Source organism: Maniola hyperantus, chromosome 14 (assembly GCF_902806685.2).
Source record: "Maniola hyperantus chromosome 14, iAphHyp1.2, whole genome shotgun sequence".
Taxonomy (NCBI): domain Eukaryota; kingdom Metazoa; phylum Arthropoda; class Insecta; order Lepidoptera; family Nymphalidae; genus Maniola; species Maniola hyperantus.
This window is the reverse complement of record NC_048549.1, coordinates 5,907,471-5,933,499: the sequence shown is the minus strand read 5'-3', so window position 1 is coordinate 5,933,499 and position 26,029 is coordinate 5,907,471. Positions and strand designations below refer to the sequence as shown.

General features: G+C 37.1%; 1 protein-coding gene across 10 annotated transcripts in view; it reads left to right on the top strand.

Moving 5' to 3' along the window:
- The window catches only part of Shab (Shaker cognate b), a 54,866-nt gene that overhangs the window by 5,302 nt on the left and 23,535 nt on the right, over positions 1-26,029 (top strand). Inside the window, exon 1 of one of the 10 annotated variants that reach the window (XM_069502903.1) lies at positions 25,652-25,767. The exons of the other annotated variants lie outside the window; for them this stretch is intronic. The gene's annotated coding sequence lies outside the window, so the exon portion shown is untranslated. Of the gene's footprint in view, positions 1-25,651; positions 25,768-26,029 lie in introns of those variants that run through there. 10 annotated transcript variants of the gene reach the window in all.

The window sequence follows — 26,029 nt, the reverse complement described above, 5'->3', positions numbered from 1 at the left end:
CTTGTTGGTCGAAATAAAAACATTTTATTATTTATAATATATTATGTAGGTGTACCTATTATGTAGGTACCCTATTTATGAGGTGTATACCTACCCTACTGTCGGTGTGTTCAAATAGTTGGAAATGTATAAACGATCAATAGTAGGTACTTATTATGAAACCTAAGCTGAAACTGCAGAACTAAAACCGTTAGCAAAAACATCCCTTTCCGCAAATTAGTAAGATCTATTCCCATCGTAGACCAACGCGACCACGCCGCGCCGCGTTTTATAAAATAGGATCGTGTGCCTATCGCCGCAGCAAATAGATGAATACTTCGCCCTTATTGCGTCGTAACGACATAATAATATTATATTATTATTATTTTTCGATCAGTGTGCATGACTGGTACTTGGTAGTCAAATGGCAGAATTGTTGGTGTCACAAGAGTGCGATGACCTGCAGGCGGGTTGAGACACCGTATTAGTACTTTATATTCCCATACAAAAAACAAAATCGAACAGTGAGTGGATCAAAGTCTGACACAAAAATAAACGATGTTATTCAAAAACAATATAAAAAGATGTGGTAGATCATAAAGTCGATTCACGAGAATTTATTGCCTAAATAATAGTCGAGAAACATCATAACAACTATAAAATGAAATAGATGTCTAAATCTACGTAGTCTAAATACCATGAGCAGAAAAATTTTCAGGAGTAGTTTAATTATTATAGGCAGATGTATTTAATATTTGATGATGCCCGCGTCTTTATCATGTGTAATAACTTGCCCTGACGCATTCCGTGCATCTCGATTTGTTATTACTTATGGATAGAGCGAGAGCTTAGCCGGCGAGAAGGGATTTTGTTTTGCTCCCTTAATTTAAAAATAAACAACGTCGAGTTCCCTCTCAGTGAGTAATTAAAAATCCAACCTTGATGATACGCGATGTAAACAGCACGAGTTGGCAAGCCGTCTCCATGAGGAATGCTAACGAGATTGGTCCATTCTGCGCCCGCATCCACACTAACGCCGGTTTGATGAAAGCATTTACAGCTATAATTAAGTGCTTCGTGAATTCTATTATTTTCGTCTTGAGTTACATCAGCTTTTGTTTGAGTTTTCACTCGTGTGAAGTCCAAATATTTTTATAAACAAGGAACGTGGAGAGTTATAAACTCAAAGTCGCATACCAGGCAGTTACGCTTGCAATTGGACTACTGGACGACGTTTGCCTAATCCTCAAGTACCCACTCGATTTCTTTGGGGTGTGATCGGGTTATGTGGGATATCTACCCACTAAAACCTCCTCGATGTCCATCCTCATCATATATTAAAATCTTAAAGTGTCTTTAGTATTCTAATATTAGAAAACGAGTTGGTTAGAACTTAGAAGTGGAGTTGTTGATTAGACTTTTAAATTGTTGTAGGTACTCACCACAATTAATCTAACTATGACGCAGTTGTGATACGCTTCACATTAAGTCTCGTTAACAAGTTCCTACCGATAAGGTACAATCGGCACCTGAAGCTATCACAATATTTATCAGACTATTAATGAGATAACAAAAATAACCCCAGTAAGAACCTATCCTGAACAAATCGATTGTGTGTGAAACATAACGCCTCTAAAAATACTTTAAAATCCTGCAAGTTTGACCACCTAGTTGAATGACCGCATGCACCAGCTGATTCGAGCCGCGCAAGCGGGAGCGCGCACAATCGACGCCAGCCGTCCCATTCGGTCACAGCCGCTCGCTTGGGGTGACCATGTTTTCTGAGGACAACGACTCAACACAACAAGCTTATAACATCGTAAATTTTCATTGAATATTTTTGAAAATTTGTATTATTATTCTACACGTGTTCCGGTTTTTCCGTTAACTAAAACTAACGTTGTATACCTAAAGTGCTTAGCACAGCAAGACGTTTGGGCTGTCTGAAAGAGACTGTAAATATAAAGGTGGTTTCTGTACAGTAAACTTACCTAAGTACATACATAATCAGATTAAAAAAAATATTATATTGGATGATGATAAATTCAGTGGGAACTCTATAAACTTTGCGGGATAAAAAGAGGCATATGCCCGTCTCCAAGATGCAAGCTATCTTTTTACTAGATTTCGTCAAAATCGGTTAAACGGTTGGGCCGTGAAAAGCAGCACACAGACAGACACACTTTCACATTTATTTTAGTTAGTTAGTTAGTTAGTTTTTTAGTTTGGATATGGATTTTACGTATGATATTTCAAGGACTTCATATCGGCAATTCCTCTGTGGCAAGTAGATATTCTTCATACACTAGCCCTGACCTACATACGAAGGGTCGGTTTTGCCAGATATCGCCAAATGTGAAATTGATTACGCTACGTACCTCCCATACCATAGCAGTATCAAGTACTTATTGGTATAAGAACTTATTTTGAAACTGTCAAAGATAACATTTACGTTAATCTATTAGCACAGTTCACTGTGCTATTTTTTTTTTCAAATAATTGAGTTCCCTAGGAAAATTGTTATAAGCTACCCTTGCGAAGCCGGGGCGGGTCGCTAGTCATGAATAATTTCAAAACAAATCGAGTATATTTTTCAAATAAATTGGAAAGTAACAAAGTTTAGGTATGTAACTACTCGCAGTAGATGCTGGCGAAAGCTGCAGTAATGAATAAATTATTGCTAGGAGCTCGAAATAACATCGTGGAGCAAGGTCGGGTCGCCCGTATCCATAAGATAGAACTAAAAGTTCTCTTTATGCGACCACAGCAGGATTACCTGCCTACTTCGCTAAACGTTGCGAGCTTTTTCCACTTGGGATGAATTTTATATTAGGTAAGGTAGGTAGGCATAGGTTACTCGTGTACTCTCTTGAGCAAAATATGTTTTCTACTTTTGCCTGTTTTTCTAAAATATATATAAAAGGAAAAGGTGACTGACTGACTGACTGACTGATCTATCAACGCACAGCTCAAACTACTGGACGGATCATCATCACATGACCATCACTTAGATAGTGCCACGCGAGCACATGGTTTATGTAAAAATATACTTATTACATGATTACTGTATGACATGTTTTGAAGGGTAGGGAAACTGGAAGCCAGGCTTAAGCCAGGAATAAAATAATGGATAAAATTACTTAGCAAATTACTGCAATATTTTTCTTAGCAATTTGTTTCTCGCATTTATTTCATCGACCATCGATCGATCATGCTGTAAAGTTTTATGGACTCTCTTATAATATGTTTTGAGCTTCAAATAAATAAATAAGTAAGTAGTATGATTAAATGCAAAAAGGAATGCGATGGTCGATGAGTGATTGTTGACACATCAACACATAAGTAGGTACAGCTACTTCATATTTCTTACCATGTTTCCAACCGTAGGCCACTGCGATTTTTGTTGGTGCCTACTGCCTACCAGACTTAAGCCTGTGTTTAACTTTAATCCCATCACTTCCATGAACTGTATGAAATATACATTTTCGTAACGAAGGTGTGAACTACACTAACATTTGCGAAAATTATTAATAGTATTAATTATTATTACTGACTGACTATTTTATATGTCATAAATTTAAAATATCCCTGACTAATTTATTTCCTAACTGTGACCGAATTAGATAAATACATACCGATGACTTTAGCGTTTAAACTACCGTGAGTGATTTCCATTATAAATACTATCTGTCCCGGCTTACTCACGTGTGTAGTCGACGTTAGCCCGACTAGTTTCGAACCCATCCGGGGTCCTTTTTCAAGGGAGTGTATATGATTCCCTGTGAATGTGGCCATAACTATATAGGCGAGACCAGTCGGAACATCCAGACGAGAGTGATGGAACACATACGCAGCGTCAAAAATGTAGACACCAATGGGTCAGCAATAGCAGAACATATCCAAAATTCGGGTACGACGCACTACATACGATTTGACAAGGTTTCCGTATTGTCCCGGGAAAAGTTTCTAGTACCGCGGAAGATACGGGAAGCGATCGAAATTAGTCGCCACCCGAATTTCAATCGTGACAATGGATGGATGCTACCCTCAGCGTGGAAACCGCTTTTTGACGCTAAGACAAGGGCATCAGTCGTGGGACGGGACACCATTAGCTCCGCGTGCCTGGATTTCGGTGACGGTTCCAGTGATGAAGAACAGCAAGAACTGTCGGGAGACGATCGGCAGCTGTCTCCCCCCCCACCCCAGCCACCCTCACAACGGGCTCTACGGGCAGCGGCACGTGCGTCCCGCAGTCAAAACCGCGGCGCGTGCGCGGACGGACTCCCTTGAAAAAGGACCCCGGATGGGTTCGAAACTAGTCGGGCTAACGTCGACTACACACGTGAGTAAGCCGGGACAGATAGTATTTATAACATACCGATGAATTAATAATTAATTCAGTTTAAACTCTTCTTCGATTCTAATTAGAATTATTTGGTACCTAATGCTTGGTTCGCCAACGAAAGTGTACCTATATACTTATTCTGTGCTATAGGTACGTCATGTTGGCTAGATCTTGATAGGTAAGTACCGAATATCCATTTTTTATTGCAATGGTTTTACAATTTTATTTCCGACACTGCATTAAAACGTGCCAAAAAGTATTTTATAGCTTCACCCGTGAGTTGTTAAGACGAATAAATAGCATGAGTAACACAAAGATCTCTCTATTTGTACTAGTTTTTCCGCTGACTAGTTTCACCTAGTTGGCATGCGGGGCTGGCAGCCCCCCAGGCGCCCACGTCCGTGCCCCCTGTACAGTGTACATTTCTGTGGCGTCACCTGCTCAAAGCTATAACGGTGGTGCAGATGCGTGCACTTGGCTCCCCGTCACGATGTTGCAATACCAACGATTGTCACAGTGCTAATTAAACTCTCTCGCGGTACTCGGAAGTTCATACTCTATATTTAGCGGCACTAACAGGAATTGAATTTGAAATGTCACAGCTCACACGAAAACATAATATGAGTGAGAAATATTTTGAATTGCTAAAGATGATGACATTCCTTTTGGCTTTTCTTGGTAGTAGGTTAGTGCCAACGTAGGTGGTTAAACAAACAGAATAATATACTTAAAGCGATCTTACATAGGTACCTATTTAACAGCAATAAAATGCTTAAAAGTAAAATTAATTTGAATTTAGGATTCCAAGTCAAACCAAAGAAATTCCGTTTGACAAAAGTAAATACCCATGGTTCTTCCAACATCAATGGTAAAGACCAACGACTTCTTTGGATTAAAAATAATGGGCCGCCATACTTTGAAACTCACTCGTAGGTGTAATACGAATATGCCCAAAGGTGGCTTTGTCCGCACTAGTATTTGAAATGTAGTCTGAGCCGCTACGCACAGACTGTGTGTCAAACACACTTCACTTTTTAAAATACGGGTGTATGAGCTTTGTCCATCTAATATTGTAATTCGTATAATTATGATTTTAATATAGTAAGTAAGTACATATAACAAAATTTTGCCGTAAAGTAAAATTGTTTCTTCTTAGTAATTTATTAGACAAGTGTGAATTTATAATACTTATCTTATGACCGAGCAAGCTGTTTAAAACGTCTTTATGAGATAAAAACGATGAAACAAAAGATAAATCAGTACGGGAAGTATACGTACTTATTCAGTAGATTACATAAAGCGTATTATGATAGCTTTGGGTTACTGGAAAATCAGGATATATACAAACAACTAGAGGTTGCCCGCAGAGATGCTCGGGATTTCATAGGTTTAAGTTTTTTTAAACCCCGTGGGAACTCTTTGATTTTCCGGAATAAAAAGTAGCTTTTCCAGGAAGCAATCTATCTCTATACCAAATAGATGGCTCGCGATTTCATCCACGTGGATTTAAGTTTTTTTTAAACCGGTGGGAAATCTTTAACTTTCCGGCACAAAAAGTTTTTTTAAATCAGGTACAAGTTAGCCTTTGACTGCAATCACCTGGTGGCAAAAGTGATGATACAGTCTAAGATGGAAGCGGGCTAACCTGGAAGGGGTATGGCAGTTTTTATTAAACCATACGTCTTTGGTTTCTACACAGCATCGACCGGAACGCTAAATCCCTTAGCGGCACGGCTTTGCCGGTAGGGTGGTAACTAGCCACGGCCGAAGCCTTCTACCAGACCAGACCAGAAATTTAGAAATTATAAAATTCCAAACCCCTGCCGGGAATCGCACTAAGGACATCTCACTAATAAGACCATCGCACTTGCCACTGCGCCAGGGAGGTCGTCAAGGTCGGATGCAATCTCTCTGTTCTAAATTTCTTCAAAATCGGTTAAACAGATGGGCTTAAAAAGCTAGCAGACAGACAGACAAATACACTTTTGCATTAAGACTTAATCGCGTATGGATTCCGAAGCGTCTGATAATAATAATTGTTGCTTCGGATTTTTTTTTTTTTTTTTTTTTTTTTTTTTTTTTTTTTTCTACACAAACAGAAAAAACACAATATTGGTTTCTTCGTGCTCGTAAGCGCTTGGCGGCTTGTCTGAGCACTGCACATTCCTCTGTAGTCTTATACTTACATACATACTATACATACTATTAATGTAGGTAGGTAGTTAGTAGGTAATTCGGATAGCTATTCACATGCCTACGGCGTAGGTACGGGTAGGGGATCACGTTGATTTCAAATAAGGGTAGGTAAGTAGGTACGTCATATACTTAAACTTAGGTAGGTACTTTTGACGTAACTGGTAGAAGTTGAAGCACGTGACCTTTTGACTTGGCCTTAGGGTAGCTCTCTATCGCTTTTATGTAAGGAAATATGAAAACGTCTCTCTCTATGTAAAGAAAATAATAGAAAAAGGCTTTAAATTAAGAAAATGAGGGAAGTTAACGATGTCAGCGATATGGTAGATTAATTTACGACCACCAAATGTCGTCAAAATCGGTAAAACGTATGGGCCGTGAAAAGCTAGCAGACAGACAGACAGACGGACAGATAGACACACTTTCGCATTTATAATGTTAGTAATGATTTTCCGCATTTTTAATAATATACTCGGAGCAAATAAAGTGTTATTATGATATTATTGTTTTGTACTGAGAGAACCAGGCTAATTTTGTGTACAGTATGTGATAAAACAAAGCAGCTATAAATAACTTTGTGAATTCAGGCTTTCCGCACTGCGCATCTTATATTGTTTGTTTAACAGGCTGCAGTGCATAAAATCAGATGGCGATATATTGAGATTTGAGAGTAGGTACTGATTAAAGTTTATTTTTGGATGTAAAATATACCTTCTGGAGCTAGTACACCTACTGAGATGGTAGGTACTTACTTTTTTTTCAAATGTAGGACATCAAAATTTATCTAAGTTATATTCTAAAGAGTGGCTTTTTTACGACTCTATTCCTAAATCGATTTCAACAAAATTTGGTACAAAGATAGCTCTATGTAACTGGTATCTTGGAAACAAGGTTAAAGTATTCTTATCCTGAAAAAACTAATAGTTCCTACAGAATTTAAATTATAAACCTAAATCATGTGGCTTAGGTCGCGATTAATATACTGTGTTTAATAAAAACAAATAATACTTATCTTACACCCGACTATACTCACGTGTTTAGTCGACGTTAGACCGACTAGTTTCAAACCCATCCGGGGCCCTTTTTCAAAGAGTGAGTATAGTCGGGTGTAGGATATGTATAATATGGAAATCACTCACGATAGTTTAAACGCAAAAAAAAATGCCGAAAAAATATAAAGAAAGTAAATAAATAATTCTTGTATAGTTATAATTATATCTTATAGTAATATTTATGCAATAAAAAATGGATGAAGGCTTTCACTATAATATTATATATACTCAAAAAGCTTACAAAAATTTTGAAAAATTGATAGGGAATATAAAAAATTTGAAATCCCCAGCAGACGAAGTCGCGGGAAACAGCTACTATAATGTAGAGAACGCCAAATACTAAGATAAGTATATTCGGGAAAAATACTAGAGTTGGCAGCTATAATTATAAAAATATGACACATATCACTGTTAAACTGGCGCCAGCGTCGATCGCCCTGCGTTTGACGTGTCCGTATTTATAGACCAACCATATTTTTATATTATAATTATCATGAACGTTTTCGTTAAATAAACACTTTTTCCAAATAAACAACCTTGATCTTTGGCACAATACAAGCCGTCAAGCTTCGAGTTTCGGTATTTGTTTTAGTCATTACGCAAACTTTTATTTAAATCAAACCTAACGACTTCTACACTGGAATTTGGAAATGACTGTCATATTTTGAGGAATGCTCGTAGGTGTCGTTTTACCCAAAGGTGCGTACACACGGCGCCAGTATCTATGTAGTCAGCGCATTCGTTTCGCACATACAAGCGCACTTATTAGTCTTCATCATTAAAACTGAATCTATGAACTTTGTCTTTCTGGAGTTTTATAATAGGTATATTTGTAAAAATGTGATCTGAAACTGAAAAGAAAAAAAAAGCAATACAGATAAAGAACATTAGAAATCCCCCTTTATTGCATGTTTTAAGGGAATTCAGAAAAATCTGGTTTTATTCCTTGTCTACGTTATTAAGGAAATCTGTGCCAAATTTCAAAATGCAAGGTTTGAGCTATGCATTGATGAGTGAGTCAGCGAGTGGGTCAGGAATTTTCTTTTTAATATATACGGATGAAAACCCAAACATCCATTTTTAAAATTTTTGTTTGTCCTTTATAAAGCCAGGGAGAAGCCCCAGACAAATCATCGAAAGGACAGAATAAATTTTCACGGGACTTACTACTTATAGATAGACTATAAAGCTAATATTTTTTAACCTAAGAAAATGAAAAATTCCTATAGGATTTAAAAAAATCTAAATCCACGTATACGAAAACACAGGTATAAGCTAAGTAGTAAGTAGTATTAGGTAGGTATAATGAGATCTGGTACACAATAGCGGAAACAGCCGTGCAATGCGTCTCATAGAAACGTCAATTTAATTTTACGAGTACGGAAGGGAATAACTCTATTGAACAGTTCTTCGAAGCGCAGTACATTCAGGTTAAGATTTGCCCCACGTGATGTCTGTGTGTATTTCCCGTTGCCACGTACCGGCACTGAATTGTTGGTAAGCAGGTAAATTTATTTGCTTAAGCTTCTAGATATATAGCGACGAAAACGCCACGTCGCGTTGGTCTGAAAATAGGTGGGGCTGTAAGGCATGCGAAATTATTGGGAAGCTTATCCGTATCTATATTTTGTTTATTACCGTTTTACAGCTCGCCCGTTGAACTGATCTTAAAGGTTCGTACGCACCTGAGCGGCGCGGCGCGGCGCTTCAGTGAGCTTCACGTCGCGGCACAGAGCTTCAAAATATCATTTCTATCATTTTGTATGGCGCATATCGCACTAGAGCGGCGCGGCGCGGCGCTTCACCGCGCGTTGCCGCGCGGCACGGCTGGAGAGAATATTTTGAAGCGCACCGAAGCGACGCGCAGTGCAGTGACGCTAGTGCGACATACCCAGCGGCGCGGCGCGGCGCTTCAGTATGCGTACGTCGCTCGAATAAGATACACGCGCATCTTGTTAGGTATTTAAAGTACAGGCAAGAATCGGCAAGATAGACCTCAAAATAAATAACGTAGGTTTAATTTTTGACACATGACGTGTTCCTCATGCTCTTAGAAGTATATCCTCAAAGGTCCCAACCCCTAGGATGTCGGCTTCCCCCCTTCCCAGTGTCTAAATGTATAAATGTCTCTCCGAGCGTTATGAGAAAACATCAATGGTAAAAATAATCCTGATTAAATAACTATAATATATTATGTACATATTATACCTACCTACTTCATCTAGGTAGAATTAATAGTTTCGGAAATATGCCTACCTATTGTTGTACTTGTGTTTATATTATACTAGCTTATGCCCGCGACGTCGTCCGCGTGGACTACACAAATCTCGAACCCCTATTTTACCCCCTTAGGGGTTGAACTTTCATAAATCCCTTTTTAGCGGATGTCTACGTCATATTAGCTAGTTAGCTAGCCAGCATGCCAAATTTCAGCCCGATCCGTCAAGTAGTTTGAGCTGTGCGTTGATAGATCAGTCAGTCAGTCACCTTTTTCTTTTATATAGGTATTTAGATATAATATGTACCTGTGTTTACCTGCCTATTTTATATATTCTATTGCACATAAAACAAAGACATTTTGCGAAAATGCTTTTTCTAATGTAATTTCCACAGAACCTAAGGGACTAGCTGATGCCCGCAACTTCGTTTGCGTAGATGTAGGTTTTTTAAAAATCCCGTGGAAACTTTTTGATTTTCGGGATAAAACTAGCCTATGTGTAGGTACACATAGGCTACTTTTATCCTACAGGGTATAATCTATCTCAGGTATATAGGTACGAGTAGGTAATTCCCGGAAATGTGCTCACCTATAGAAAAATCTAAATCCACGCGGACGAAGTCGCAGGCATCATCTAGTTGCATTTTTTTTTAGATTTTTAATCCCGTGTGAACTCTTTGATTTTCCGGGATAAAAAGTTGCCTACCTCTGTCAATTCCCGGAATGCAAGCTACCTCTGGTCCAAACTTCATATAAATGGGCCTTTAACAATCCTGTGGAAATTCTTTCATTTTCCAGGATAAAAAGTAGCCTGTCCTTCCCCGGGATGTAATTCAACTTTGTACCAAATTTCATCAAATTCGGTTAAGCTGTTGAGCCGTGAAAAGCTAGTAGATAGACAGACAAATACACTTTTGCGTTGATAATAATATAAGTATGGATATGCATAAATATTTTTTTATAATTTCCATAAAAACTATCATCATCATCATCATCATCAACCGATAGATATGTCCACTGCTGGACATAGGTTTCTTGTAGGATTATATTACCGACCTGTGTGGTATACCTATTGTTTCTAATGTAATTTCCACAAAAACTATTAGGCAATAGCATAAAGAATTTTGTCTTCGACATTCTGAAGTAAATGTGAAATGGTAGGTGAGTCATTATGAAGGCGAGGAAACAAAATGTGATATCCTTCTTGATAGCGTGACTTTGGTATGTCAGCAATCCATTTATTCTTCTTTTTTAGGGTTCCGTACCTCAAAAGGAAAAACGGAACTCTTATAGGATCACTTTGTTGTCTGTCTGTCTGTCTGTCTGTCTGTCTGTCTGTCTGTCTGTCTGTCCGTCTGTCTGTCAAGAAACCTACAGGGTACTTCCCGTTGACCTAGAATCATGAAATTTGGCAGGTAGGTAGATCTTATAGCTGACATTTGGGGAAAAATCTGAAAACCGTGAATTTAGGGTTAGATCACACAAAAAAAATTAAATTGTGGTCATGAACTAATAATTAGTATTTTCAACTTTCGAAGTGAGTGACTATACCAAGTGGGGTATCATATGAAAGGTCTTCACCTGTACATTCTAAAACAGATTTTTATTTATTTTTATGCATCATAGTTTTTGAATTATCGAAATCATACGACTGTAGTACGGAACCCTCATTGCGCGAGCCTGACTCGCACTTGGCCGGTTTTTTCTCTTCGATAATTCGTTCTTCTTCTGCACAACAAAGAAATAATAATCAAATCCTCTTCACTGTCGCTCATCTTGCGACGTTGTTGCTCGTACGCGAACGGGTGTAAAAGTGACGCGCAAGTGACGCGAGGTGCCGCGTACTGAAGTTGTAGTGCGGTAGGCACCGTCGAGCGGCCTGAGGTGAAGCGTTCTGCAGTCGGACTGAAGCGCCGCGCCGCGCCGCTCAGGTGCGTACGAACCTTAACAATTGGCACGGGGATAATTTGTATCCTGGTGAGGTAGGTACTGAAATGTACATAATATATACGCTGGAAATGGTGTGACATACCAAATGTCAGATATTTTTATGCCGATTCGAAGCGCCTCACCGTCGCGTCGAGCGTACCGGGAATTAAAGTTGACACTTTGTGTCGAATGGTCGTGTTGATACTATGTCCCCACACACGCTACAAGTACGCTCACACGACGCTCACTGCTTCTATCAGCGCCAAAATGGTAAAAATCAAATTGCTTTAAAAACAGGTCGGCAATCGCAAGTCCAGCGTGGAATATTAATAGAGATCAGTATGACGAGGGATATAACGTATCATTTAAAACTAACGAGTTTGAAGTCGCAGCCTTAAGCTAGTTCAAAATACACTTTCGACATGTTATAAAAAAGAAAACAAGGAAAAATTAACGTGTTATTTAAATATGAGTTGTTTGGGGTATATAAAAAGGATGTATAAAATCGTTATTAATAAACACAGAATACGTTGTTTGCCTGTGTTTACTAAAATTAATTTATTATACCTACAAGGTTTTGCATCTGGGAAATTTCAATATATTATATTTATTAGAAATTCCCGGAAATACATAATAAATAATATTATGCAGTTATGAGTAGAATATAATAATACCTAAGAATGTAATAAGTAAATATTATATAACCTGAGCTAACCTGGAAGGGGTATGGCAGTTTGTATTAAATCTATGGTTTTGGTTTCTACACGGCATCGTATCGAAACGCTCAATCGCTTGGTAGCACGGCTTTGCCGGTAGGGTGGTAACTAGGCACGGCCGTAGCCTCCCACCAGAAATTTAGAAATTATGAAACTCCAAACCCTTGCCTGGAATCGAACTCGGGACCTGCCACTAATAAGACCACAACGCTTACCACTGCGTCAGGGAGGTCGTCAATATTTTTAGATATTATTATTGGCGGTTCTGTAACATAGTAGGTAAATGAGTTATTTAGCTTTTGTAACAAGCTTGACTGCTAAATATAACTAAAACGAAGTTGTTGCAACGCACTGTTTACATCATTCAACTAAGTGCTCCATCAAAATTAAATAATAGGTCACTATTGTGCATTACACGTATACGTTTTCATATTTGATTGAAAAAAATATTTGCCAGTTTCTTGTTCTGCTTGCACCTTGCTTGTCTACTCTGTCTTACTATCGTCACTACATAGCATAAAGAAAGCTATAGAAGCGGTTACATCACCATATAGGTAGACCACAGAGTCCACAGAGCTATCTCCTAGATCAATAAGTTATCAGTACAAAGCATTAAAGACACGGCGAGTCAGCTAACCTAATTATTGTGTACGTATCTTATTCTGTGCTTTTAGTTACCTAGTATACCTAAGTAATTTTTATCTGTGTCTCATGCTCATGCATTCGTTGGTGGATCGGCTGCTCGCCAAACTATCGTAAATTGGGGAAATGGCTCGTAAAATCGACCATTATTGATAGCCATTAAATTAGACACTTTATAGGTCGCGCGTAGTAAAAACAGTGTCTACCATGTACGAGTACAGTATGTAAGCCTTTGACACATTCATTAATTCCTTAAAAATTAACAATCGATTTTTATTGACATGATGAGTTAATTGGTTAAAGAAGCTCATGTTGTTAAGAGAGTCAAAATTTGATTCGAAACGTTCTTTGTTTGAGACCTTTGAAAGCCTGTAACCTTTAAAGGTCGAATCAGTTTACAGCTACCACCGGATGCTTCATTTACAGAGTGCAACAAACTTGGGACCATTATTTTCAATGTTCATTAAAATTGGAATCACAATGTCTAGCTTTTTGCCGTGGCTTTACCCGGTATATCTAAAGTATGCAAATTATAGCACAGGCAAAGAAATTAATTTGTGGTCGCTGCGCCGTGATTTAGTATTACTTTATATTACCGGATGACATTAAACTAAATTAGCTTTACAGCTCTAAATGTGTATATTATGACAACAAATCTCACAGCAATAGCAAACACTAAATAATTTTGGTAAATTCTCTAAAAACCGTACTTTATACATATGGAATTATTTAGTTCAAAATTGAACTTTTTAAACGCCAATTTATTCAGTTTATGTCTATGCAATGGAATATGGAATCTGTTTTTGTGACGCTTGCGTTTCGGATTCTGGGTCCAAGGTTATCGGATATGAAAAGCTTTATAAAATTCGTGTCTCAATTTTGATTTATATGTCTGGTGACCCTAAGCTGGCGCTTATAAAGCCTTGCTATTTAGGCAGTTAGCGTCTTGGGCACTATGCCCATGAGTGAACTTTGGATGTGTGTGATTAGGTAATTTTTGTAAAAACGAATAAATATTTTTATACTTTTTCTAACCGTTTTTTTCGTTGTAAAATATTTGAGTTCGTAAAACAAATCAACATCCCCTTTATTCGGTGAAATAATCCATAAGTGACGAGTGTCGATAGATGTTTTTAAACACGACGTCACATGTCCGTATTGCGAGGTTTTAAAAGCTTCACTAACATTGATATGTGATGATGAGCTTTTTTCTGATGTTGATCGATTTCGGATTAACGAACTTTAAAACGTGGCAGCAATAATTTATTATTATTGATGAGAAAGAATAGGAACTAGGGTTTCCCGACTAAATCGCTAGGACGATTTTAGCGTGCTTATCGAAAATGATGATACCAAAGGATGATACTGGATTATATAGACAAAGACTGGGTACTCTTACCCGCGGTAACAAAGTCACCTCGAACAACAGTAATAATAATAATCACCGTGCCTTAGCTAAGTAACCTGGCCACAATAAATGACGCCGTTGATAATATGTTTTCTAATCACAGAGACGCGATATTTAACAATCTAACAGCCGTACTCAGAGTCGATAATCGTTACTTAAGATTGAGTTAAAACGAGACAGACTTATGTGAGAGATATAGCTCTGTCTCGTTTTAACTAAACTTAAGTAACGATTAAGCGACTCTGAGTGCGGCAGTGAGTATTGTTTTGACTATAGAAAAAATAAAAAAAATATTATGTAGGTAAATGTATTGAAAAGTTCTAGATAATATATGGATATGTTTAGTATTCATAGCGAGGTTGTTTATGTCAACACTTACAGTTGCTCGCGACTTCGTCCGCGTAAAATTTCTGGTCTCTCATGAGATTAGAAATTTTTCTACTGCAAAGGGCCGCACTTTGACTCACTTACATACTCACTCAGTCTCACCAAGGTACGGAACCCAGAATAGGTACTTATATGTTGTATAAGTTGTTGTATACCCAGAATTAATGTTAATTTTCATATCTCTAACTTCAAAACATAGGACGTTCATATAATTTTTCAACCCCCATTTAACACATTCATTGGTGAAATTTCGAAAAATCCTTTGATACCTTCTCTTTACAAAGAACACACCCTCCAAATTTCATGTCTTTAGGACCAGCAGTTTAGGCTGTGCGTTGATAAGTATATAAGTCAGTCAGTAAGCCAGTCAGTGAGTCAATCAGTCAGGACTTTGAATTTTATATATACACCTTTAGAATGAATGGGCAAACGACGTGATTTGATTCATATACCTAAGTCGATCTCAGAATTCTAATAATACGGCAAATTATTATTTAGATTTCTATGTCAGATGCAATCGAGCTGTGAGCCCGTGAACCTTCTAAGATGAATATAAAGTGATATATTCAGCAGCTGAATCAAAAATACCACTTGGTTTATATTTGTGGAGACGCAGCGTGTGGCACATTCGCTTCTAATGCTGATGCCGGCTGGTCGGACAAACAGATAGGTCAATGTCTTGGACTATATCGAACGCGTCCCGAATTCCCGATCTCTTATTACTTTTATAAATGCCGTGACGTAATACGCACGGGTACCTACTATGAAAAACGTACATTATCGTGTAATCGTAATCGATATAAAATTGTAGTTTTTATGTTCACTTCTATCTACCTACTTATGTATGAATTTCGAGCTTTACAAAAAATATCATTAGACTAATTGAGGGGCCGATTCTCTTGTACACAATCTCTAAACTAAACTAAATTAACAGGTCTAAATCTTGTGCTATCCTTTTCCGCAAGCAACATTATGAAAGGGATAGCAATAGATTTAGACGTGCCATTTTAGTTTAGTTTAGAGATTGTGTACAAAGGAATTAGCCCCTGAGACGACTTAAAAATTCGCAGCATAATATTGTAGGTATGTTGAGACTTTTTAATAACCAATGTTCAAATTTTGACCGAAATAAAAAAAGATCCCGTGATCAATTAATAGGTTCTTTAATAGAAAAATAAAATCACACTATAGGTACCTCTATTTACGTACTAAGTAAGTCATTTTATATACTACTTAAAAACAATTGCTTTCTGTTTTATGTTTATGTAAGTAGGTATTAATCATTTTTATCTGCGTTTTGTTCAAATAATAGTTTCCCTTACCCTTTTCTCCAATAAGTAGGAGTAAGTAACTATCTCTAAATCTTAAAAGTTTAAAAAGCGTGCCTATAAAGTTTCCCTACTTAATAAAATCACAGATATTACAAAGCAACATCTGGGTATATATTGATATAAAACGTTATGACTGTTAGTCACGCAATTCTATTTCGCTAGAGTTCATACTCTAGCGAAATAGAATTGCGTATCATCTGACAGCTCTAGCTTCATGGCTAGAGCTGTCAGATGACTGAATGAAATCGACATACGTGGGAGCTGACGGAAGAGTTAATATTAACTTATTTATATGATATGCGCTAGCCCTGTAGCCCTGTATCAAGGAGAGGACGAAAATACCCGTCGTGACCTACGTCGTCACCTCATGTCTAAATAATATAGGAGACGAGAAACAGTTGGTTCCTTGTCACCATTGTACGGTGTCGATGGCCTCTGAGAAATACTTGAACGCAGCTGTGGTCTTCGGATCTGAGTTATTATTTCATGTAGTACCTACTTACATGTGCTCTGCTTCTATATTTTTAGGATTCCGTACCTCAAAAGGAAAAACGGAACCCTTATATATTATATAGATCACTTTGTTGTCTGTCTGTCTATCTGTCTGTCCGTCTGTCGGTCTGTCAAGAAACCTACAGGGTATACTTCCTACTTCCCGTTGACCTAGAATCATGAAATTTGGCAGGTAGGTAGGTTTTATAGCTGACATTCGGGGAAAAATCTGAAAACCGTGAATTTGTGGTTACATCACAGAAAAAAAAATTAAATTCTGGTCATGAACTAATAATTAGTATTTTCAATTTTGAAGTAAGATAACTATATCAAATGGGGTATCATATGAAAGGTCTTCTCCAGTACATTCTAAAACAGATTTTTATTTATTTTTATGCATCATAGTTTTTGAGTTATCGTGCAAAATGTCGAAAAAATACGACTGTAGTACGGAACCCTCGTTGCGCGAGCCTGACTCGCACTTGGCCGGTTTTTTTTGTAATAGTTTTGTCTAACATGATTATTGGCTGAGCTTTATAAACAAAGAAATTAGAATAGTAGGTACCTACAATGAAGCTTCTGTTCATGACAATGTTGGCTACAACTCATAGATAGGACAACGGTTAAAGTTGTTCTTTACTTTAGCAAAAAGAAGGGCATAATTTTTACGTAAGTAGGTACTTACCTTTCGCTTGTGCAAAATAAATTGACGGAGGCGTTTGAGGCAGCCTTACTTCAGTGGAGACAAGCATCTTTACCTACTATTCAAACTTTATCCGCTCAGACTAAAAGAAATATGGGTTCCTGTCTGAAATAAAGATTTTTGATGTCAAGTTCACTAGAGAACTACTTAATATTTTATTTAAATACTAAGTAAGTTTTGCTCGTGATTTCGTCCGTGTGATATAACTTATATATGTACCTACTTGAAGCGTCCGAGTATAATATTCTATCATTAATCATTAGTTAGGTGTGTGAAATTTACCAATCCGCACATGGCCAGCGTGGTAGACTATGGCCAAAGCCCTTCTCATTCTGAGAGGAGACCCGTGCTCTGTAGTGAGCCGGCGATGGGTTGATCATGATGATGATTCATTGGTTATATACTATACCTCTTTATAATATTAGTGTAAAATTTAAATAGTAGTATCTACCTAAAGAGTATATTTTAGTAATATGTACAAAAAAGCAGGCAGTGAATTGTTTATGAGAGTCATCAGGAATGATTTATTGCACTTATTTTACTGATAGAGTATAGTAATCAAGAGCCCTAATGCTACATTTACATTAAATTCAAAAGTAGTAATCGTAAAATAGAAAATTGGCTCTGGTTTGCGATCAATGTGGAATTGAGTAACGTGACTCGTGATTTTAGTTTAAAGCTCTACTACAACCTATAATAATATAATTAATATTGACCTTACATTGAAATTAAGGCGTTTTCCATAAAAAAAAAACCCCACATTATAGAAATATACCCTCGACACCTAATACTTAGTACCTACAGGTAGACTTCATTTAGGTATACTGAATTTGTGCCCTAGTTAGATAATGTCAGACTGAATTGCACGACTACACGAGATGGTACCTTTTAAGTTACTTATGTACCTACAAGCTAGCTAGGTAAATTATGTATGATTTCACCTAGAGGTAGACTTTGAGCTACGCGACCGCGACGCGCGACAGCGACACGCGACACTTGCGTGTGACACTTGACACACAGAAATGTATGAAGAGGATTGGTACCCTAGTTAGATCATTTTAGACTCAATTGCACGACTGCACGAGACGGTACCTTTTAAGTTACTTACTTTTGTCCCTACAAGCTAGATAAGTGTATTATGTATGATATCACCTAAAGGTAGACTTTGAGCTACGCGACCGCGAAACACGACAGCGACACACGACACTTGGGTGGTAACAAACGCATTGCTTTGTATGAAGAGGATTTGAGCCCTAGTTAGATAATGTCAGACTGGATTGCACAAGACCGTATTTTTTAAGTTATTTAATCTATCTAAAACTAGGTAGGTACCTACCGCTAAGTATTAGTCTGCGACACGGCGAGATGGCAATCGGGATGTGAGGCGGGAGGACACCCCGCACACCCGCATGTCATCCGCGCTCGCTTGCACCGGGTAAGCGCGGGGGCTATGCAGGTGAGCGGGGCGTTCCCTCCCCGATTGCCATCTCGACCTGTCTCGTACTATGTATGAATTTAATTTAAGGTAGACTTTGGGCTACGCGACCGCAACATGGACACTTGGGTGGTAACACTTACGCAACGCTTCTTATAGAAATCTATGAAGAAGATTGGGCCCTAGTTAGATCATGTCGACTGCACGAGACCGTACCTTTTAAGTTAGTTACGCAACTATACAAACTAGGTATATTATACCTATATGAATTCACTTAAAGGTAGACTTTGAGCTACACGGCCGCGGCGCGTAACACGCGATAATTGGACACGTCTTAGAGTGCCTGTCCACTGAAGCGGAGCGGAGCAGAGATGTGTGTAGTTGACCAATCAGTTTTGTCAGATGACGGAATACGTTATTTACTGGCAATCTGATTGGTCTGTTCAACACATCTCCGCTCCGCTCCGCTTCAGTGGACAGGCACCCTTACGCACTGCTTTGTATAGAATTTGTATAAAAATCTTTTGAGGTACGGTACATCAATACTGTACACAATCCCGCGACACTCAAAAATCACGTGTTGTGTACCGCAAACGTCTACCATAGGGATATATCTACTTACTTCTATTTTAGGAATTCTCTTTTTTGCTTGATATCAATAGATTAGCGCCGCTTTTGAAAGTCGATATTTTAGTGTAGGTAAGTAGTTTTTTCATTAATAAATGATAGTAAGTAATTGATTTTAAACTGTTTTTTAAAAATCCCGTGATATTGGGGAAATCCCAAACGTTGGAACTTTGTGTTTGCATAGTGATGAAATAAATAAATATGAGTCAAAGCGTGCAGAATTTAGCGTTGGAAGCGATTACGCTCTCTAATGGACCATAGGGTGCGATTCACCGGCCACGAGCAGTCATTCCGTCCCTGGTTCTGTAAATAATCACTCCTAATTGCGCCCTTTACAAATATTGCTGCCAAGCGTGGCTTCAAATGAAACCAGATCTTTACAATTCTTCTACAAAGCTATATAAACAAAGCGTATGTATATAGGAAACATATTTTGTTTAATGGGAAATCTACACTATTTAGGTACACTAATATTATAAAGAGGTAAAGTTTCTGAGTTTGGATGAAGGGGGCAATTTCCAGAACGAATGAGCCGCGATTCTGAAAATTCTTTCACTGATACATATTTACATTATCCCTAAAGATAACTATGGGCTATAAACTGTATCACACGGACGAAGTCGCCGGAAAATGCTAATTTAAGTATAATAATTTAATGTGAGTTGTAATCGGAATTATGTCATTAACGACTAACTAAAATGTTTGAAAATTAAACCACTTTAATTTAAACAAACTATATTGAGTGTTAGTTATAAATAATTAAAACAATAAATAGCCCAGTTCGCGTCCAAGGGAATGACCGCACGAAACTTCGATGAAAATTCGGCTTTGAAATACGCGTGAAAATGGGAAGAGCCCGGGAGGCATGCCAAGAACACTTGCCGGGCTAAATGCAGACAGACACGTCACTTGTTCGGGAGTGTCACGCACTGTTGTGTCACGGACCGGAGTCCGGATCAGTGGACCAGCGATTTTTTTTTATTGAGCTCAACAAATATATAACATAAACATAACAGAAGCCTTGCCAGGAGGATACGAAATTCGTACTTTTCGGGTCACGTTTGTACCTTCGCATCTTTTTCAAAGAGACTTAATGAGGACTGTTTTGTTATAATATATTTGTATGTGTAGTTTTTTAAACCTCAAAAAATTAACAACGTGAATCCAGCTTTATATCCACAGTTTAATATTCAGCCATTTAACTAATTTTTTGGTTCTTTGACGTACTTCGTTGCTTAATAGCGTTGTACCTACCTTTTTAAGGCTTTTCGTACTTTTTCAGGACTTGGTGCGAATACCGTTCATAGGATTGCGCCATATATCGTCTGGCGACGCTGCCAGATAGTGTATTATCTATGCTGCCAGTGGTGGTCTGCAGACCGGGTCAGCCCGACGTCGGCACTTGCACTAACCTAATTGCCGTCGTATCTCTGTATCTATGCCGTGTAGTAGGTATTTATAAATACCGCGCCGGCCCATTGTTGCTTGTCGACTCATTAATGTCTTTTATGCACTGCCCTATTTTTTCATGCTATGAAAAAGTGAGGCTTTTCTACATGGTAAGTATTTGATGTGTTGAGGTGTTACTCTCTAACGTCACTAGGCAGCTAGCTAACTTTCTAAAACAGCACCTAGTCGGGTGTTTAGTAGGTAACTAATTTCACATATGAAAAACTGTTGTAAGTACTCGTACTTTCTTATAAAACTTTAATTGCCAAACCTACAGAGGATTCCAAAACAATCTTGGAATGTCAAATTTCTGAAAAGCTGAATAAGTACAATAAGTAATAAGTATAAGTAAAGCTGGCAATGCATTAATGGTTGCTCTTGTGCTGCAAATGTTCAAAGATGGCGGTAATCACTTAAAATATCAGGGGAGCCGCCTGAGTGCTATTTTATTTTTAAAACCTCATATACTTAACATTAGTACCTATGTATTATTATGAAATAGGTTTAATATATGAACTTAACATTTTGCGTTGAATTTAATTTTCTCCGTGAAGATGCAGTCAAAGGAAAATAAACAGAAAACATAACTGCACCCTGCAGTCCATTTGATGATTCATATTTTATAAATGTTGGGCTACCTAATAATATATTTTATACAGCTAAGTACTGCTTGTGAGACAACTTTGTTAGACTCATACTATGTAGGTACCTAGTATTAGACTAATGAGTGGGCGTTATGTATTGAACAAATCAACAAAACAAACATATACTAATGACAAAAAAATGCTTGACCTATTTTTACGTGACCTAAAAACAAATGAACTCATGAACTGCCACATAAAACATTTTATGTTTCGATTCATCAACTAATTTTAGATCCGATAAATGTAAGCAAAACCAAAAGACTTTTTGAAATAATATGCCTACTAATAATAATAAAAACCGGCCAAGTGCGAGTCAGGCTCGCGCACCGAGGGTTGCGTACTACAGTCGTATTCTTCTATTTTACACGATAATTCAATAACTATGATGCATAAAAATAAATAAAATACTGTTTTTGACTGCACAGGTGAAGCACTTTCATATGATACCCCACTTGATATAGTTATCTTACTTAGTTTGAAATTTTAAAATATTAATATTTATTTCACGACCACAATTTAATTTTTTTTGTGTGATATAACCACAAATTCACGGATTTCAGATTTTTTCCCTTGTCTTCTATTAGACCTACCCACCTGCCAAATTTCATGATTCTAGGTCAACGGGAAGTACCCTACGGGTTTTCTTGACAGACACGACAGGCAGACGGCCAGACAGATAGACAACAAAGTGATCCTTTTGAGGGTTCCTTTTTTCCTTTTGAGATACAGAACCCTAAAATTATAATAAAATAAATATTAAAGGGGGCTCCCATGCAACAAACGTGATTTTCTTTGCTCGTTTTTATAGGTATTGGTACGGAACCCTTCATGCGCAAGTCCGACTCTCACTTGGCCGGTTTTTTTATTTAATGCCTACTAACAATACTAACATAGCTATAAGTCTCGCAAATTGCTAATGCGTGTGGCCGCCATTTTAGTGACGTCAGCACTAGACTGAAGTTTCGAGCTGATGGTATATTTTTACTTAAATATACGTCAAATGACCTCAAAATGAATTTCGATGTTAATGAGACATGGTTCCAGCGCAATAGCAATTTGCGGGACTTAAACAAGGAAAAATTTGTTACTATTAACATAGTAAATAATTAATTTTAAATTAACTTTCTTCTTTTGTAATATAATATATTTTTCTGTATTGCGTGTAAGTACTATCCAACACACCTAGTTTCTCCTTTCACCAAAGGTTGCCTGGTAGAGATTTCTGTGAGTAATAAGGCCGCCTTTGCATACAATTATTTTTTTTAGTTTTAGTTTCTTTGTTTTTGTCCTGTAATGTAATATTTTTTGTGTGCAATAAAGTATTTCTATCTATCTTTCTATAGAGCCTCGGCTGAAATAAAAGATTACTTATTTGCAAATAAGTAGTAAACGTGGCTTCAGCGTTCGTGTCATATTGAAACTGTAAATATTTATCCATACTACGTGTTCGTGTACTACCTTAAATATAAACTGCACCTTTGATTGAGTAACTTCCAAGTTACTTAATAGGCTGGAGGAAACGTTGATACATAAATGAGAACAGCGAAACAAACAAAACTTATATGGTGAAAATGCTAGTCATTGGGGAATTTCCCTATTGTGGTTAGAATGTTCATAAACTGGAAAAAACTGAACCATTATACTTAGTCATAAATAATAGGTTATTACGCAATTTATTGATTGATATAACTTATTGACGTATAAATTTTCGTATTTAATTTATTTGATGTCGATGGCGTCATAAACGGACAGATAAACAACGCCATAATTGCGGTCATTAGTTAGCAGTCACTCGTTCTAATTTGCTTCAACTTAATCGTTCAGAAAATTTATTCTAATACTCTTCGCAAGCTAAGTTAAATATCAATTTGGCTTTCAGACATGATTGATGAAATTCAACGGATCCGTAGAATGTTATTTGGACTCGCTTCGATCACACACCTACATCTTCAAAGGTTTTGATGTTAACTGAGTAAAGCCTGAAATTAGGAACAATTAAAAACTATAGATTGGTCGGCAGGATGTTGGACACTTTTTTATGTGTTGATTTTTCTATGGTTGATCTTATCCTCACTGTATAATAGTATATATTTAAGTGATTGTTCTATACGCCTTTTTTGAATAATATATAAAGCAAGTACAACTGTCTGTCAATGCAATGTTAGTTATTTATTTATTTATTTAAAATACTGTACCATTCGCTTATATTTGTTAATTAGTTTAGAAATTGAGGTATGTATTGTTTTTAGGGCTCCGTGCCCAAAGGATAAAATGGGACCCTATATTACTAAGACCGCTGTCCGTCCGTCTGTCACCAGGCAGTATCTTATGAACCGTGATAGTTAGATAGCTGAAATTTTCACAGACAATGTATTTCTGTTGCCGCTATAAACACTAAAAAACAGAATAAAATAAATATTTAAGAGGGGCTCCCATAAAACAAACGTGATTTTTTGGCTCGTTTTTGTAGATAATGTTACGGAACCCTTCGTGCGCGAGTCCGACTCGCACTTGACCGGTTTTTTTAAATTTTTAGTTGTAACTTGTAATATTTGTTATCGTTTTATCTAAGAACTTTGTATTTTTAATATTGCACTTGATGTAGATGATAAAGCTGTTTGTACTCCTAATAAATAAATAAAATGCTAATTTTATTTTATTTTATTTATTTGCTAAAAAATATTTACTGCTTAAAATAATAAGAGGTACGTAGGTAATCATTGAAAAAGGGAGTGGACTTATAGAGTGCGAGTCTTCATAAAGTGGGTAGGTACATACAGGTTGCGCGACATATTTTTTATTTAGATTTTTTCCATCGATACAGTGTCGTGTTTTACCCAATCCAATCACATGAATATATGCATTTAACGAAGACTAACACTGTATAAAATATTGTTATGACTAAGCGAAAATTAATGAAGGGTTGAACTGAACGGGTCGTATACCGCTGGGACCAGCTCTTTAAATGTCGTTGATTTACCAGCTGATATATGAGCTGGTAATAGCCGTTCAATAGCTTCTCATTATACGCAAATAGCAACCTTTATTTTAATAACCAGCTTGCTACATTATTTAGCGTAATCGCTGTTTCCGCCGTCTGACATTGTACCAATAAGGCCGTGCCAGCCAAGTTTACGAGCAACTGCTTTTTAAACCTTTATACTAATTTATTCGAATAAGTAAGTATGTATTAAGTATTAGATATTTACTTCAACTGGTCTAAGATTATTTTAATATGTTTAAGTGCATAGGCAAAACCTTGTTTGAAAAGTTATAAAAATTAATAGTTTGATTTCTTCATTCTCATAAGCTCTATATTTATATTTTTTAAAGAAATTGATATTAAGTATCCATACTATATTCATACTTATGTTATAATTTCGAAAGTGTGTCAATCAGTCTGCTAGCTATTCACGGCCCATCGTTCAACTGATTTTGATGAAATTTGGTACAGAGATCAGTTTGCTTCCTATAGGCTACATTCTTTTATCCCGGAGAATGAAAGAGTTCCGGAATTCAAAGAGGATTTAAAGAAGCTAAATCCACGCTGAAGAACTTGCAGGCATCTTCTGTTTAATACCTACAGAGATAGCTTGCCTCTCAGAGACGGAAAATGAAAAAAATCCCACGAGATTTTTAAAAAACCAAAACTTACGCGGTCAAAGTCGCGGGCATCATCTAGTAATTTATATTTTTTTTCAAAAATTCTGAAATGGAAAATGCTGTTTTCGTGTGTATTCCCTAAAGCGTGCAACTAAACTGAAAACTAGCTGCTAGAGTGATTATGCATTTTTGCTGATGGTATTAGGCAATCGATGTTGTTTGTCATGCGACCTCGCGGTCAGTCTTTGACCTGTATATATTAAAATTATGTTATACTTGCTCAATGATTTTTTACTGCATTAGGTTTAAGAAGGAGATATTATGAAGTCTGCATTAAATAACTATGTTGCCCGCAATGGCATCCGCATGGAATTAGGTTTTTAAAAATCACGGGCGATTTCTTTGATTGTCCGGGATAAAAATTACCTATGATTATTTCCAGGTCTTCAACTATACCCGTGCAAAAATCACATCGACCCGTTGCTCCGTTGCGAAGTGACTGAAGCAGAAAACAAGAAAGTAATAAACAAACACACTTTCGTATTTATAATACGAGTATGGGTAGTGATATGAAAAACATACCTACCTGGTTTGAACCAACTTCCAAAAATTCAGTAAGTATTTTATTTTTAATTAAAAAAAATTGTTTTTTCAATTATTTAAATCAAGAGTTTTTAACTGCGATCCCGAGTTATAACAGTAATTCAATATGTCATGCATAACTCTGGAACAAAGCTGGCTCTGGTGAAAAATTTAAACTTTTCATAATTTTAATAGTCAGCTCACAAGTCCGCATTAATTAAACTCGTACTTAGATCTGCCAAAGTCAAGTCGAAACTTAGAGAATTGTGTACGAATCATAACTGTGTACAATAA